Below are 14,971 nucleotides of genomic sequence, written 5' to 3'. Positions count from 1 at the left end.
CGCTGGTCAATCCACGTTCTGCATCACAGTAAGTATGGAGTTGGACAAATTTAAGTTGATGGAAAATCCAGGTTTTAATTTTAAATATGGCTTTAACAATTACTGTACAATGTACAACAATGAAAACAAATTTGACCCTTGTTTATTTCCTTAATTGTTGCAAATTTTTTTCACTCATATAGGTGTTATCTTTATATTTAATATACTACCGCGGCTGTTTGTTTGTCTGTCCAGGATTTTAAATCACCTGTAACTTGCAACCCGTTTGAACTATTGACCTGAAATTTGGTACACATATACTACGTGATGTCTACTATCCTCTTTCAGGGTGATGATTCACCTCCAAGGTTATTCTTCTTTTTATTTTTATTTTATTTTATTGTAGAATCAACTCTTGGCAGTGGCCAGCAGGGCGGCTGTGCGGCGCATGCATACGGGCGCCATTCTCATCCCTACCACCTTCACTGTCACTTCCCCTACCTCTTCATATCTCAAATCATTCTTGAGACAGATTGAAGTGTTAAGTGTCAGCTTAAGTGAAAAATTAAAGAAAACATATTAAGTAATTACAACACAAACACAGAGTTAATCAGTTTTAACGCAAAGGGTGAAGAAAAGAAGAGCTGCTCAGAAAGCAGCAAATGCATCAACTTCTGAGCAAATGAATTCTAAACGTGCAGAGAAAGAGTATGAAAACTATGAATGCTCAAGTCAAGTGTATTCACTGCACATTATCGTGCAGTGCGCCGTTACTGGTAAGCTAATAATTGATAAATGGCACCCAAGTGAAAAAAATGCACTTTTGTCGGTGTCATTTATTGAATGAACAAAGTTATCCCAGACCAAATGCCACAGAACTAAACAAAATATCTTGAGTGTTTGAAGTTCTGTTGGTCTGAGTAACAGTATTAATGTACAGTCTTACTGTCTGAAAAATGACACAAAATGAAACTAAACAGAGATCATGTACAGGCTAAGAGAAGTTCAGAAATCTTCAGAAAAGGTAATGCAAATAAATGGTATTTGACTTAGTCTGATTCCATATTGTTCCAGGAGCTCATGTATAAGTGGTGTGTGTTCAACCAATGTCAACTACACAATCCACCTATGTATTCAGATTATATCAGCTGACATTCTGAGGCTGCCATTTATTAAATTTTCCTACCCCATTAAATATGTTTGCATTTGTAGTAGAAGTTTGATTCTTTTTCTTCTTTCACAAATATTGAGAGTTAGTTTACACTGTTAACTATTGACACCTCCATCTGTTCAAGAACAAGTAAGTTTTAATTTATTGTCTTTAAAGTGAAGCTACATAGTATTTTTGGCACCAGCAGGTGGCATAGGCAGGATTAGGAAGGGCAGGAATTACATCTGGGTGGATGTTCTCCAATCCTCAGTAGAAGAGCATAATTTAACCCCAAACACTTTAGATGATATCAGCAGAAGAATTAAAATGGGTGGTTTGAGTGCAGAGACCCTGTCTTGAGCCAGGAGAAAATTTTTCTAAGGAAGCCAAAGACAGTTCTATGAAAACATGAGGACAGCAGGCTGTGCTGTTAAATGCAAGAAAGTTCTGGAGAAAATGAGGCAGAGAAACAGAAAAACACATGGGGGGCACGTGGATGTAGGAGAAGTGGAGGGGAGACTGTTACTTTCATTTTTCTGGTGTCTCATAGGTCCAAGAATGTGTAGGAAGACGATAGGTAAACCTACAGGGCTGTATTAGCAAAGATGGCAGCACAATGTGCCTGTAATTCTGCTACTGCAGCACCTATTCTGGTGAACTGATACAATGAAGAATATACGCATAGTTATTGTTCTATACGATGTGTGTTGTTTCTTTATCACTGCTGTGTAAACTCAAGCTCTTCCTTGTGTGCAGATTAATAACAGGTGAACTAAAGAAGCATTAATCCGTCTTATTAAAAAATACAGTTTAGGAGCACCACCATTAGAATTTGGAGATGAATATATTTCCTAATGGTGGACTCAGTTGTAAACTGCATTCCAAGATTATTCAAGAAATATGACTACAGTTTCATTGTTAATTGGTTGTAGCAGGGCCACATAGTTAGTGTTTAAATGTCAGTTCTGAGTGCGTCTCGTTTCATTGTCCCATTTGCTGTTTGTATGTGTATCAGTTAATGCCGTCCCCGTAAAGGAGGACGGATGATGGAAGGAGACCACAGCCGCAAACCTGGAAAACACCTGTTCTTAATTAATCAATCACAGCCGTCACAGACTATTTAAGAGGAAAGAGGGAGGAGAAGAAAAAAAAAACGTTTTGTTTCAACCACTTCAACTTGCTTGCTGTTTCTTCACATCGCGCCTTTCACCAGTTTGCTTTTCATTTTCCGGACTGTCTTTCAACCTGCATCTGCTGAGACCCCGGGGTCGATTCACCATCCACCATACGCCGAGGAATCACGGTGAGGTTGCTCCAATCGCCGGGAAAATCAAACACCACAATTGCCGCTAGTTCAGTCATCCGTATTCAGGACATTTTTTATATTCGGACTCAAGTTCACAATCATTCTGTTTTTCAGTCATTTTGTTGTTCGTGTTGTGTGTTATATGTTACAGGGACAAGGGAGGGTTTTTGTATTTATATTTGGTGCTGTCTTGTTGTTGCTGGGGTGGAGGGATATTTATATTTATATCTGTTTTGTGGCATGTCTTGTTTCATTTAATACATTTAATCCATATAATTTTACATCCTGCTTTTGTGTACTTGCATTTATACCGTCGATTGTGGGGAAAAGTTTAATTGTGTAGAAGTACGGCTTGATAGTTAGATTTCTCAGTAAATTATCCAGGCCACAGGTCTTGGAGGTGTAGCTGCCGGCTGGGTAAAGGGGTCGGCCGTTACATGGTTATTTGGGGTAAGAGTTGTGGTCCCCGGCCGGGCTCGCCCAGGAAGACGTGAGGAGGGCTTGTGCCTCCTCCAGACCGAGAGGGGACGTCCTTCCTGATTATACTGGAGGCCTCGGGTAGAGGGCTTGGAAGCCCAGCCCTGTAGGGACCCGTGGCCACCGCCAGGCGGCGCCCCAGTGCCTGATTATCCCAGGAGCCCGGCACTTCGGGAAGACGACAGGGGACACCGGACGGCTTCTGTGCGCAGCCGGCACTTTCGCCACACGGGGGTGTGTCCGCAGGAGATTGCCGGGAAGCAGCTGGTGCCCATCCGGGTTCCTATAAAAGGGGCCGCCTCCCACCAGTCAGCACTGGATGTCGGGCGGAAGTGGACCGAGCTGGAGAGAGGACTGGAGGCGGCCAGGAAAGAAAGGCACAGGAACTGTGAGCCCTGGACTTTGGGGAATCGGTGCAGAAGGCACTGGAGTTTGTGGTGCATGTGATCCTTGTATATATTGTAAATAAACAGTGTGTTGGGTGAAACATAGATATCCGTCTGTCTGTGTCCGGGTCCAAGTTCACAGAGTGACAAATATTTTGAGGTTATAATATTAATCATGGCACCTGGGAGCGGTGCTGTGTTGCATGTCGATCATTACATGCAAGTAAGAATTTAACTGCTCTCCATGAATGTACCAATAAAGACCTTAGAAACAGTCAGTCAGTATCCAACCCACTATATCCTAACTACAGGAGTCTGCTGGAGCCGATCCCAGCCAACACAGGGAGTAAGGCAGGAAACAAACCCTGGGAAGGGCGCCAGCCCACCGCATTACCTTAGAAACACAAAAAACTAAATAACTCATTAGTAAATCAATATAATGACACAACCAGGAACCTTGGTATGGGATGCCTACAGTAGTTGACTGCAGCTTAAAAGGGACTGCTGTATAACAACAACCACATTTATTTCTATAGCACATTTTCATATAAACAAAGTAGCTCAAAGTGCTGTACAAGATGTCAAAGAAATACTTACAAGCAAAGAAAAAGCAAATTAAAAATAGATTACAATAATAATGAATAAATAGTCTACATAAATAAATAATGCATTCTTAACATAAGATAGATATATAATCAAGAAAAGTAGAGTCCTTGAACATAGAATTGTTTTTCAAGTCTCTGAATGCGAGTCTGATTATAAGCTCAGATGACCAGGATGGACAGAAAAAAAATCTGTAATTATTCCAGGCTATATGATGTGGATTTTTTTTTTTATAGACACGTCCATAAGTAAATTGGGAGGAATTAATTGGAGTCAGTTTACCATTTGGAGTGTCGGAGTTTTGTCATTAGCTAGGCTATGTTACTACTCACTGTTGGGTGTGTGGGTAAGTGGGCCCTGCAGTTGACTGGCATCCTGGTCAGGGTTGTTTTCTGCCTTGCAACAAGTCCTGATTCTCCAAAAACTTAAATTGAACAGGTTTAAGAATGTTATCATTTTTTACAATTACTTTTTCAGTATCAGGGTATTATTTCTTACAGCTACCTATTTAAGATATGCAACCATCTTTTCCACAATTCCAGTATTGATTTTGGACCATTTCTCACACTTGGTAATTTTTGATGTAGAAGACAGTACTATATAACTTGCAAATATATTTCAGAGTGTCATCACTACTTTATGTATTTGCACTGATCATTTTAAATTCATCAATGACCAGCTGTCTGACAACGAATGGATAATTGGAGCAATGCCTTTCAAACAGAAACAAAAATTGTAAAAAAAAATAAGAAAACAAATTCTGACTTTGTTAAAGATAAGAGAGCAGTTGCAGTGAGGTATTATAAAGGAGTATTGTGTTAGGTATGAAGGATCCCAAGTAGTGTTTCTTGATACACATCTGTTGTGTTTTTCGTTGACTGGAAGTACGCATTGTTAGTGTGTCAGTGAGAGGATATGTAGCATTGTTTAAAATGGTCTTCATTCTTTCCTTCACTATTACCTCCAGTGGGTCAAATGTGTCCCATAACTAAGCCTACCTTTTTAATAAACTTGTTAATTCGCTAGGTCTCTCTTGAAGTGATGTTATTGACCCAGCACACCACAGCATTTTGAAGATCATAATGACTATCACAAAGTTCTAGATTGTGTAATGGAGGTCACTACACACTTTAAAGGAGCACAGTCTCCCAAGACTGCTCTTTCTTTTGTAGTTCCTCTGTGTTACTAGACCAGCCAGTCTGTCATTGAAGCTAGGTGTAGCAGAAAATTCATGCCCAACCCCTGCATTGGTGGATGCAGTTACTGACATAAAACAATCTTTGTCTGAAGAAGTGTGAGTCTTTTAAGGCTACATTCACACTGGAAACTAAACGTGTCTGAATCCTTTTTCCTCATATCTGTTTTGCTGCTCAAATTAATTTTGCAACATATCCAAATCTAATCTGAGTGTCAATGTTTATCCTGAATGTCCCCCACATGTACAAAATGAAAATAAGAGTTTTATCAGAGAGATGCTGATTGCTGCGCTACTTCACATTGTTTTAGCACAGAATGTCTATGAATTCATAAGCTCATAATGTCAAGGAAGAGAACAAGGAAACAGAAGAACAGAGCTGTTGGTTTGTGCATATTTATTACAGCTAGTGTTCTGTAAAACATGTGGCCCAAATGACTGGTGAAAACACGATGGGACAGCTTTGGATGCAAAATAGTCGTTACAAAACCAGTGAGCAGTTTTCATTAAATATATTTGTTTTGCTAATCACACTTCTCCAAAAGCATCATGGATTCAGATTTATAATATGCAAACGTCTGGATTCATAAAAGAAATCTTGGCGAGAATGACTGTGTATATTAATGGCAACTCTGACTAACCTGTATGCAACATTTCAGGGAAACTGGAAAATGATGACACTCTTAATGAAGAAGAGAATTGCAGCTACAGGATGACTCATGCGTATTAACAATTCAAATCACCGAGCCACCATCATAATGGGTGATGATGAGACAAACATATAAAACCTCAAAAGTGAATAATATGATTATAGTCTCAATTTTTCTTCCCTTTTAAGAGGGCCAATGTTGCGTATTTACACTGAAGAACATTTTTTGTCAGTTTATATAAGCTACTAATTGTCACTTCCAAGGATTAGAAACCAAACCACAGTAAAAACAGAGGTGTGATTCCCATAACGCTGTGTACAGAAACTAATAAATATTCCATTCTACAACTTATTTATAGCCTAATCCTTTGATACAACATGGGTTATTGATACTGCTTGAAAAACTGAACAATGGTCATATATGAAGGCAACAAGGTCTTAGGGACCGGTTGGATTTTTTTTTGCCCATGATGATGACTGGCTTATAAGTTGCTTTAGACTTTCAAGAACCATTCTCTTCAAACTACAGTATATGCTAAGTTGGCCTGAACATTAGAAAGACAGGCAGCCCGAAATCGAGATCTACCTGTTCATATCCAGGTTTTAACAAGGGTTGGCTTTCTGGCAATAGGCATCTACCAGAACGAGCAGGCCAACAGGCCTGGAATATCTCAGCCAAGCTTCAGCCCACTGTTCTTGAAGCCATCAATAACTGATAAGGCGCTACATTCAGTTTCTGTATGATTTGATTTAAATACCAACATAAAAAGGAACTCTAAAGCAGTGCCTGGTTTTCTTAATATAATCATGGCAATTGACAGCACTCATATTGCAATAAGGGCATCTAGTGAGAAAGACACTGTTTTTGTTAACCGTAAGCAGTTGTGCTCCATTATTGCACTAGGATGTTAAGATAAGACTGACAAACACTGTGGCTTGATGGCATGGGTCAAACCATGATTCAGTTATTTTGAGGCAAACTAGTTGATTAGACAACTTGCTGAAGGTGCTGTACATGATGGCTGGCTTTCATATGGCCTATACTTTTTATTGTAATAGCAATCATATCATTGCATGTGCAAGGAGATTGTGGCTACCTGCTCAGACACTGGTGCATAACGTCTTTCCCAGATTCTCAGAACAAAGAGGAGAAGCACTACAATGTCGTGTGAAGCACACTATACAACTCATCAGATGCAAATGGCAGTGGCTGGATGCGTCAGGTGGGAAGCTGCTGTACCAGCCAATGAAGGTATGTAACATCATGATTGCATATGTACAAGGTTCATTATAGCTTAGTCCATACTGTATATAGTTGGCTTGAGGTGGAACCAGGCAGGGTTTGAAGGTTTCACACATGAACATTTACAAGGTGATTGTGATTTCAAAAAGGTAAATTGGGTAGAAATGTGCATACACCAGGTTTTATAAGTCAGATTTGTTTTTTTTGAGTATGCATTTTCCTGTTTTTTGGCATAGATATATTTCCACACTTGAATATGCTCAAAGGTTTATAAATGAGATTCCAAATCTTTGTTATTTATTAGTAAAAAATGGGAATGAAGTTGCAGTGTGAATGAAGCATTTTATTGGTTTCAAAAAGCAAATGCAATTGGCTGTATGTGGTGGTTTAACAATTGCGGCATTCATGAAAAGGTATAACAATCTGAAATGACAAAAATATGACAATAATAATTACACAAATTAACAGGCCACTTCAAACTTAATCATAACTATTAATCACTAGCAAAATACCTGCGCTTCGCAGCGGAGATGTAGTGTGTTAAAGAAGTAATGAGAAAGAAAAGGAAACATTTTAATAATAATGTAACATGATTGACAATGTAATTGTTTTGTCATCGTTATGAGTGTTGCTGGCATATATATATATATATATATATATATATATATATATATATATATATATATATATATATATATATATATATATATATATATATATATATATATACAGTCCCGATCAAAAGTTTAAGACCACTTGAAAAATGGCAAAAAAACATATTTTGCATGGTTGGATCTTAACGAGGTTTCAAGTAGAGCTTCAACATGCAACAAGAAGAAATGGGAGTGAGACAAAACATTTTTTGAGCATGCAATTAATTGAAAATAACGATTACATTGAAACAGGCTGTTTTACAGCTGATCAAAATTTTAGGGCCACATGCCTTTAAAAGGCCAAATTTGTGCAAAGATTCATTGTCATTTTCTGTCAGGTAGTCACACGTTCTGATGGCAAAGGCAAAAAACTCTCCCTTTTTGAACGTGGTCGGGTTGTTGAACTGCATAAGCAGGGTCTCTCAAAGTGCGCCATCGCTGCTGAGGTGGGACACAGTAAGACAGTCATTTGAAATTTCTTAAATGATCCTGAGGGTTATGGAACAAAAAAATTCAAGTGGAAGACCCAAAAAAATTTCACCAGCACTGAGCCGGAGGATCCAATTGACTGTCCATCAAGACACTGGACGATCCTCGACCCAAATTAAGGCCATTACTGGTGCTGACTGCAGCCCCATAACCATCAGACAGCATCTGAGACTGAAGGGCTTCAAAAACAAAAAACGTCTTCAAAGACCTCGTCTCCTTGAACGCCACAGAACTGCTCATTTGGACTTTGCAAGAGAGCACCAAACATGGGACATTCAAAGATGGAAGAAAGTTTTATTCTCTGATGAGAAAAAATGTAACCTTGATGGTCCTGATGGTTTCCAACGTTACTGGCATGACAAGGAGATCCCACCTGAGATGTTTTCTACGTGCCACAGTGGAGGGGGCGCCATAATGGTCTGGGGTGCTTTTTCCTTCAGTGGAACAATGGAGCTTCAGGAAGTGCAGGGGCGTCAAACGGCCGCTGGCTATGTCCAGATGTTACAGAGAGCATTCCTCATGACTGAGGGCCCTCGTCTGGGTTTTTCAACAGGACACACTACAGTACACAATGCCCGCTGGACAAGGGACTTCTTCCAGGAGAATAACATCACTCTTTTGGCCCATCCTGCTTGTTCCCCTGATCTAGATCCAATTGAGCACCTTTGGGGATGGATGGCAAGGGAAGTTTACAAAAATGGACAACAGTTCCAGACAGTAGATGCCCTTCGTGCGGCCATCTTCACCACTTGGAGAAATGTTCCCACTCACCTCATGGAAACGCTTGCATCAAGCATGCCGCAATTAATTTTTGAAGTGATCAACAATAACGGTGGAGCTACTCAGTACTGAGTTCATGTTTGGAAGTTTGATTTCTGTTTTGGGGGGTTTTACAGGTTTTTTGGAGGTGTGGTCCTAAACTTTTCATCAGCTGTTAAACAGCCTGTTTGAGTTTAATCGTTGTTTTCATTAAATTGCATGCTCAAAAAATGTTTTGTCTCACTCCAATTTCTTCTTGTTACATGTTGAAGCTCTACTTGGAACCTCGTTAAGATCCAACCATGCAAAATATGTTTTTTTGCCATTTTTCAATATATATATATCTATACTAATAAAAGGCAAAGCCCTCACTGACTGACTCACTCACTGACTCACTCACTGACTCATCACTAATTCTCCAACTTCCCGTGTAGGTAGAAAGCTGAAATTTGGCAGGCTCATTCCTTACAGTTTACTTACAAAAGTTAAGCACGTTTTACTTCGAGATTCTACACGTAACGGTCATAACAGTTGATAACGGTCGACAACATCCGCCATTTTGAACTTTCTTATTAATGGCCCCATCTTCACGAAATTTGGTAGACGGCTTCCCTGCGCGAACCGAAACCGATGTACGTACTTATTTCGATGGTATAATGCCACTGTCAGCTGCCATATTGAACTTTCCAACGTCACTAATTCTCCAACTTTCCGTGTAGGTAGAAGGCTGAAATTTGGAAGGCCCATTCCTTACGGCTTACTTACAAAAGTTAAGCAGGTTTGATTTCGAAATTCTACGCATAACAGTCATAACGGTGAACAACGTCCGCCATGTTGAACTTTCTTATTCATGGCCATATCTTCACGAAATTTGGTAGGCGGCTTCCCTGCACTAACCGAAACCAGTGTACATACTTATTTCGGTGGTATGACACCACTGTCAGCCACCATATTGAACTTTCCAACGTCACTAATTCTCCAACTTCCTGTGTAGGTAGAAGGCTGAAATTTGGAAGGCTCATTCCTTACGGCTTACTTACAAAAGTTAAGCAGGTTTAATTTTGAAATTCTACGCATAACGGTTATAACGGTAAACAACGTCCGCCATATTGAACTTTCTTATTTATGGCCCCATCTTCATGAAATTTGGTAGGCGGCTTCCCTGTGCTAACCGAAACCAATGTGCGTACTTATTTCGGTGGTATGACGCCACTGTCAGCCACCATATTGAACTTTCCAACGTCACTAATTCTCTAAATTCCCGTGTAGGTAGAAGGCTGAAATTTGGTACTTATTTCGGTGGTATGATACCACAGTCGGCTGCCATATTGAACTTTTCAACAGTCTTTGTTACTTATGGGCCCATCTTCAAGAAATTTGGTACGCGGGTTCCCAACGCTAACTGAATCCTACTTACGTACATATATATGTCCATAGCCTGCAGCTCAGTCACCGTGTGTCACGTTGTTGGCTGCCTGCCTATATAAGGCAGTCCGTCGCTCCAGTCTCTTCAATCCCTTCCTTGCTTCGCCACGGGATTCACGTCTCCCTGCTGATAACTACAGCCTTTTTATTTAATCCACGGCTTCTCCGCTGTTTTATTGTTCATTTATTACGATTATAGTTATTGTGTAGATATTTTAGACTTACTTTACATCGTTCAAGTACCCATTTCCTTTATCATTCCAACCGTACCCGCATTAACATGTCTATTGAGGTGATCACCATCGATCAAAGAACTGTCACTTACTGAGTGGTTTCCATGCCCGGAGATGGCACCTATCTTTTCCATTCTCTGTGTTACATATTGCATGGCCATATCAGGCTCACTCTTGATATCTGGAGAAATATTGTGTCTTATGTATTGAATGACTGGGACAGGTTCAAGGTGTGGACTGATGACGTACAGGAGATAATTATACTACACAGGAGCACTATAAGAGTGAAATGCTTAAGCCCTTCACCTATGGTTCTGCATGTGAGTTGATGGCTGCTGCTGAATTGTTCGGTTGTCGCTTTCAAGTGTACCGAAATGGCCAAATATTTTACACCTTTGGACAACCGCCAATGCCTCTTAAACATCTTAGATTCACAGGTGACAAATTTAGTAGTGGACACTTTGATGTTTATGAATGTTTAAACTCTCAAAAGCTGGATGTGGAAATATCGATGAAACTGGTTGTATACTTGCAGCACTTGACAGATGCCGAATGTCACTTCAACACAAGTCCTGCAAATACTGTCGTAATTGAAACAAACCATGAAACTCAAACTGATTATGACAGCAGCAATCCAAGCTGTGAGATTTGAAACAAGATTACTGTTCACATGGCCCACTGTAAGTTACATGCTCAAGAGTAAGCTCAGCGCACAGCTTGGTCATATTATAACCGGAGGGCCGAACTCACAAAGAGATCCTTAACAAATAATTATTGTTATATTTTCCCTCAGTTTAAAAAGGTTTAATTTTCTTCTTAATAAAACTTTTAAGGCAGTACTTCGCCGCTGTGAAGCACGGGTATTTTGCTATATATATATATATATATATATAGATATAATGTGTGTGTGTGTGTATGTGTGTGTATATATATATATATATATATATATATATATATTAGATATATATATATAGATATAGATATATATACTGTATATATAATGTGTGTGTATGTATGTATGTATGTATATAAATATATACTAGCAAAATACCCGCGCTTAGCAGCGGAGAAGTAGTGTGTTAAAGAAGCAATGAAAAAGAAAAGGAAACATTTTGAAAATAACGTAACATGATTGTCAATGTAATTGTTTTGTCACTCTTGTGAGTGATGAGTGTTGCTGTCATATATATATATATATATATATATATATATATATATATATATATATATATATATATATATATACACACACACACATAAACATATATATATACATATCTATACATATACACATATTTATATATACACACACACATATATAAACATATATATACATATACATACATATCTACATATATACACACACAGCTATTTCGTATCAGTGCAATACGCTGCTTGTTAAAACGGATAACTCCCGCTCTTACGTGCAAGTCTGCGTGGATATTATGAACTATCGTATTTGTTCAAGTTCTATTTAAATTTTTATTTAGTCGACAGAAATATCTTTGGTAGGAATGGTAAAAACAGACAGGAATATTATTCCTGAATAAATCAACTCAAACCTTAAACAACTTATAATATTTTGCTCTCCATAAAAATATATCCTGTCTAAATTATACAAGTTAGAAATAAAGTAAACGTTAAAAGAACAAACATTCAAATTTCTTTACTCTTATGTAATTTTATATAAAAAATAAACTTAGATTTTAAATATCCCAAAGATTTTGCTCTCCATAAAATATATCCTGTCAAAATTATACAAATTCAAATATGAACATGCTGCATAACAAAACCTGGAAATATAAATAAAATGTGTTCCTTTCAGCAATAACAAATCAAATCATTCAGTTGTCTTTGCTCATATGTCATTTTAGAGCTGGACGCCTGGCATCTTTTTTTGGCAACAAGTTCGTTTCTGTTTGGTGTGAGGTTCTGTGTTGTGGAGATTCTCAGGATGGATTGCAGGTGCTCATCAGTGAGGCGACTCCTGTGTGCTGTTTTGTTAGTCTTTATCACTGAGAAGAGCTTCTCACACAGATATGTGCTACCAAACATGCACAAGGTTCGAGCCGCATGTAGACGGACTTTTTGTTCTTCAAAGTCACCAAAGCGCGTGCAAACTCAGTGCGCTCAGTTTATCAGCAAAGTGCGATTTGGGAACACCGTAGTGACGACTTGGTTTAACATTACTTGGCAACAGGGAAAGTGGGGCAAGGTGCACTGGTGCATTTGTGTCTCCCATAAAAGCAGCTTCACTTGAAATCACTTTGTGATTGTGCACGGTAAAACGTCCGCTGAAGTGTCAGATTCTTATTTAATTCTTCTGCTTTCTGTATCTTCTGCATTGCATTCAGGTTACCCTGATGTTTTGTCTTAGATTAAATTCTGTAACTACAGCCACATTAGCTCCACAAATGAGACACAAGGGTTCAGTAAACATATACTCAGCCTCCCATCGGTTTTTAAAGGCTCTATTTTCAGAATCAACTTTTCTCTTCAGCATCGTGTGAGCTAGCTTCGCAATAACTTGCAGCATCATAAGCTAGACTTGATTAACGCGTAAGTGTTCAGCAAGGCAGCTGAAGCGCTGCATTATGGGATCTGTAGTTTATTGTGTTACCAGCGCTTCATATACCCGGGCCATTAATAACAATAATACAGTATATAAAATGATCTCGCGGGCGGATATAATTACGCGGGCGGATGTGGCCCTGCCCTTGAGTTTGACACATATGGACTAAATAGAACTTGAAAAGATATATTTTTCAAATGTGATCGCAATTCAGATAGAGTTGACGCGACTACAGCCTGCATGCCTCAATAAGTCATCCTCCCTCGCTCTTACTTTTTACCGTTCATCTAATGAATACACTGAGTATGGCTTTACCAAAACAATCATTGATGGCGAATAAAGTATCCATTATTCGAGTATGTAGATCGGGTATATATATACATATATATATACCCGCATATCGCAGCGGAGAAGTAGTGTGTTAAAAAAGCTATGAAAAAGAAAAGGGAACATTTTTCAATATACAGTATTTGTTTTGTGAGTGTTACTGAGTGTTGCGGTCATCAAGGATTTGATTATCATTATTTCTTTCAATCAGGTTCGTATTTGTAGGATGTGTTGTGTTCAAGTTACATTCCGTGTTTGTCAATCGTTGTAAAGATGACAGGTTTCATTCATCGATTCGTTTCTTACTGCATCAATAAACAGCTCGTCTTCTTCTTTATCTGAGACCTGACACACTGCATGCACGGGTTTTTTACACTGTCTTCCTTTAGCGGGACATTGACTTTTTCCACTGTGTGCTTTGTTTCCGCAGTAGCTGGATTTATGAATATGCTTGTATGTATCAGGCGCTTCATATTTTTGCTGCCTTTTCAATTGTGTAATCGGTTTTGTTCAGCTCTTTGGAACTGTTGCTTTTATCTGTGCACTGCATCAGTTCACGTGAGCGCTTCGGTGTACATGCATCGAAGGTTCCCAGCTGTGCTGGTGCCATCTCGTGCTATGTCCATGGCTGTATTTAATGTTACCTTAGTCCTGGCACTTAAAACTTTCTCTGCAGTTTCGCTGAGTTTGTCAAACACCACCCTGACCATCTCATCTTCCTCTGCATAAGCACAGTCCTTCACCCGTGAATATTTAGTGGGAGTTTGCTATTGGATTGCCGCTGACGGACGGCCTTATATGGGCAGGCACTAAATTACAAACGCCAGCGGCAGCCTGTCTATGAACTTAATTTAAAGTGTAGGTTTACATCGTGCTTTGTTTCAAGTAGCAGAACTCATGAATATGGTTGTATATGTCACTCGCTCGCTTCTTATTGTTTCGCTGCCTTCTCAATTATATAATGCATGTTTTCTTCAGCGCTTTTTGGAGGTCTTCCTGGTTTTCTATGTACTGCGTGATTACGTGGGAGGCGTGATGATGTCACACGAAACTCCGCCCCCATGGCGTTCAAGCTCATCTCCATTACAGTAAATGGAGAAAAACTGCTTCCAGTTATGACCATTACGCGTAGAATTTCGAAATGAAACCTGCCCAACTTTTGTAAGGAAGCTGTAAGGAATGAACCTGCCAAATTTCAGCCTTCCACCCACACGGAAGTTGGAGAATTAGTAGTGAGTCAGTGAGTGAGTGAGTGAGGGATGGCTTTGCCTTTTATTAGTATATATATATATATATATGACAGCAACACTCATAACAGTGACAAAACAATTACATTGACAATCATGTTATGTTATTTTCAAAATGTTTCCTTTAATTTTTCATTACTTCTTTAACACACTACTTCTCCGCTGCAAAGCGCGGGTATTTTGCTAGTACAGTATATATATATATAGCAAAATACCCACGCTTCATACACACACATATATATACACACATACACAAATTATATATATGTGTATATATA

The 14,971-nt window shown here is 39.0% G+C and overlaps 1 protein-coding gene across 1 annotated transcript in view; it reads right to left on the bottom strand.

Annotated features, from left to right (window-relative positions):
* The window catches only part of zdhhc2 (zinc finger DHHC-type palmitoyltransferase 2), a 249,563-nt gene that overhangs the window by 90,397 nt on the left and 144,195 nt on the right, over positions 1–14,971 (bottom strand). The gene's annotated exons all lie outside the window — the stretch shown is intronic.

The sequence above is a fragment of the Polypterus senegalus genome, chromosome 4 (assembly GCF_016835505.1).
Source record: "Polypterus senegalus isolate Bchr_013 chromosome 4, ASM1683550v1, whole genome shotgun sequence".
Taxonomy (NCBI): domain Eukaryota; kingdom Metazoa; phylum Chordata; class Cladistia; order Polypteriformes; family Polypteridae; genus Polypterus; species Polypterus senegalus.
This window is presented reverse-complemented; position numbering and strand designations above follow the sequence as displayed.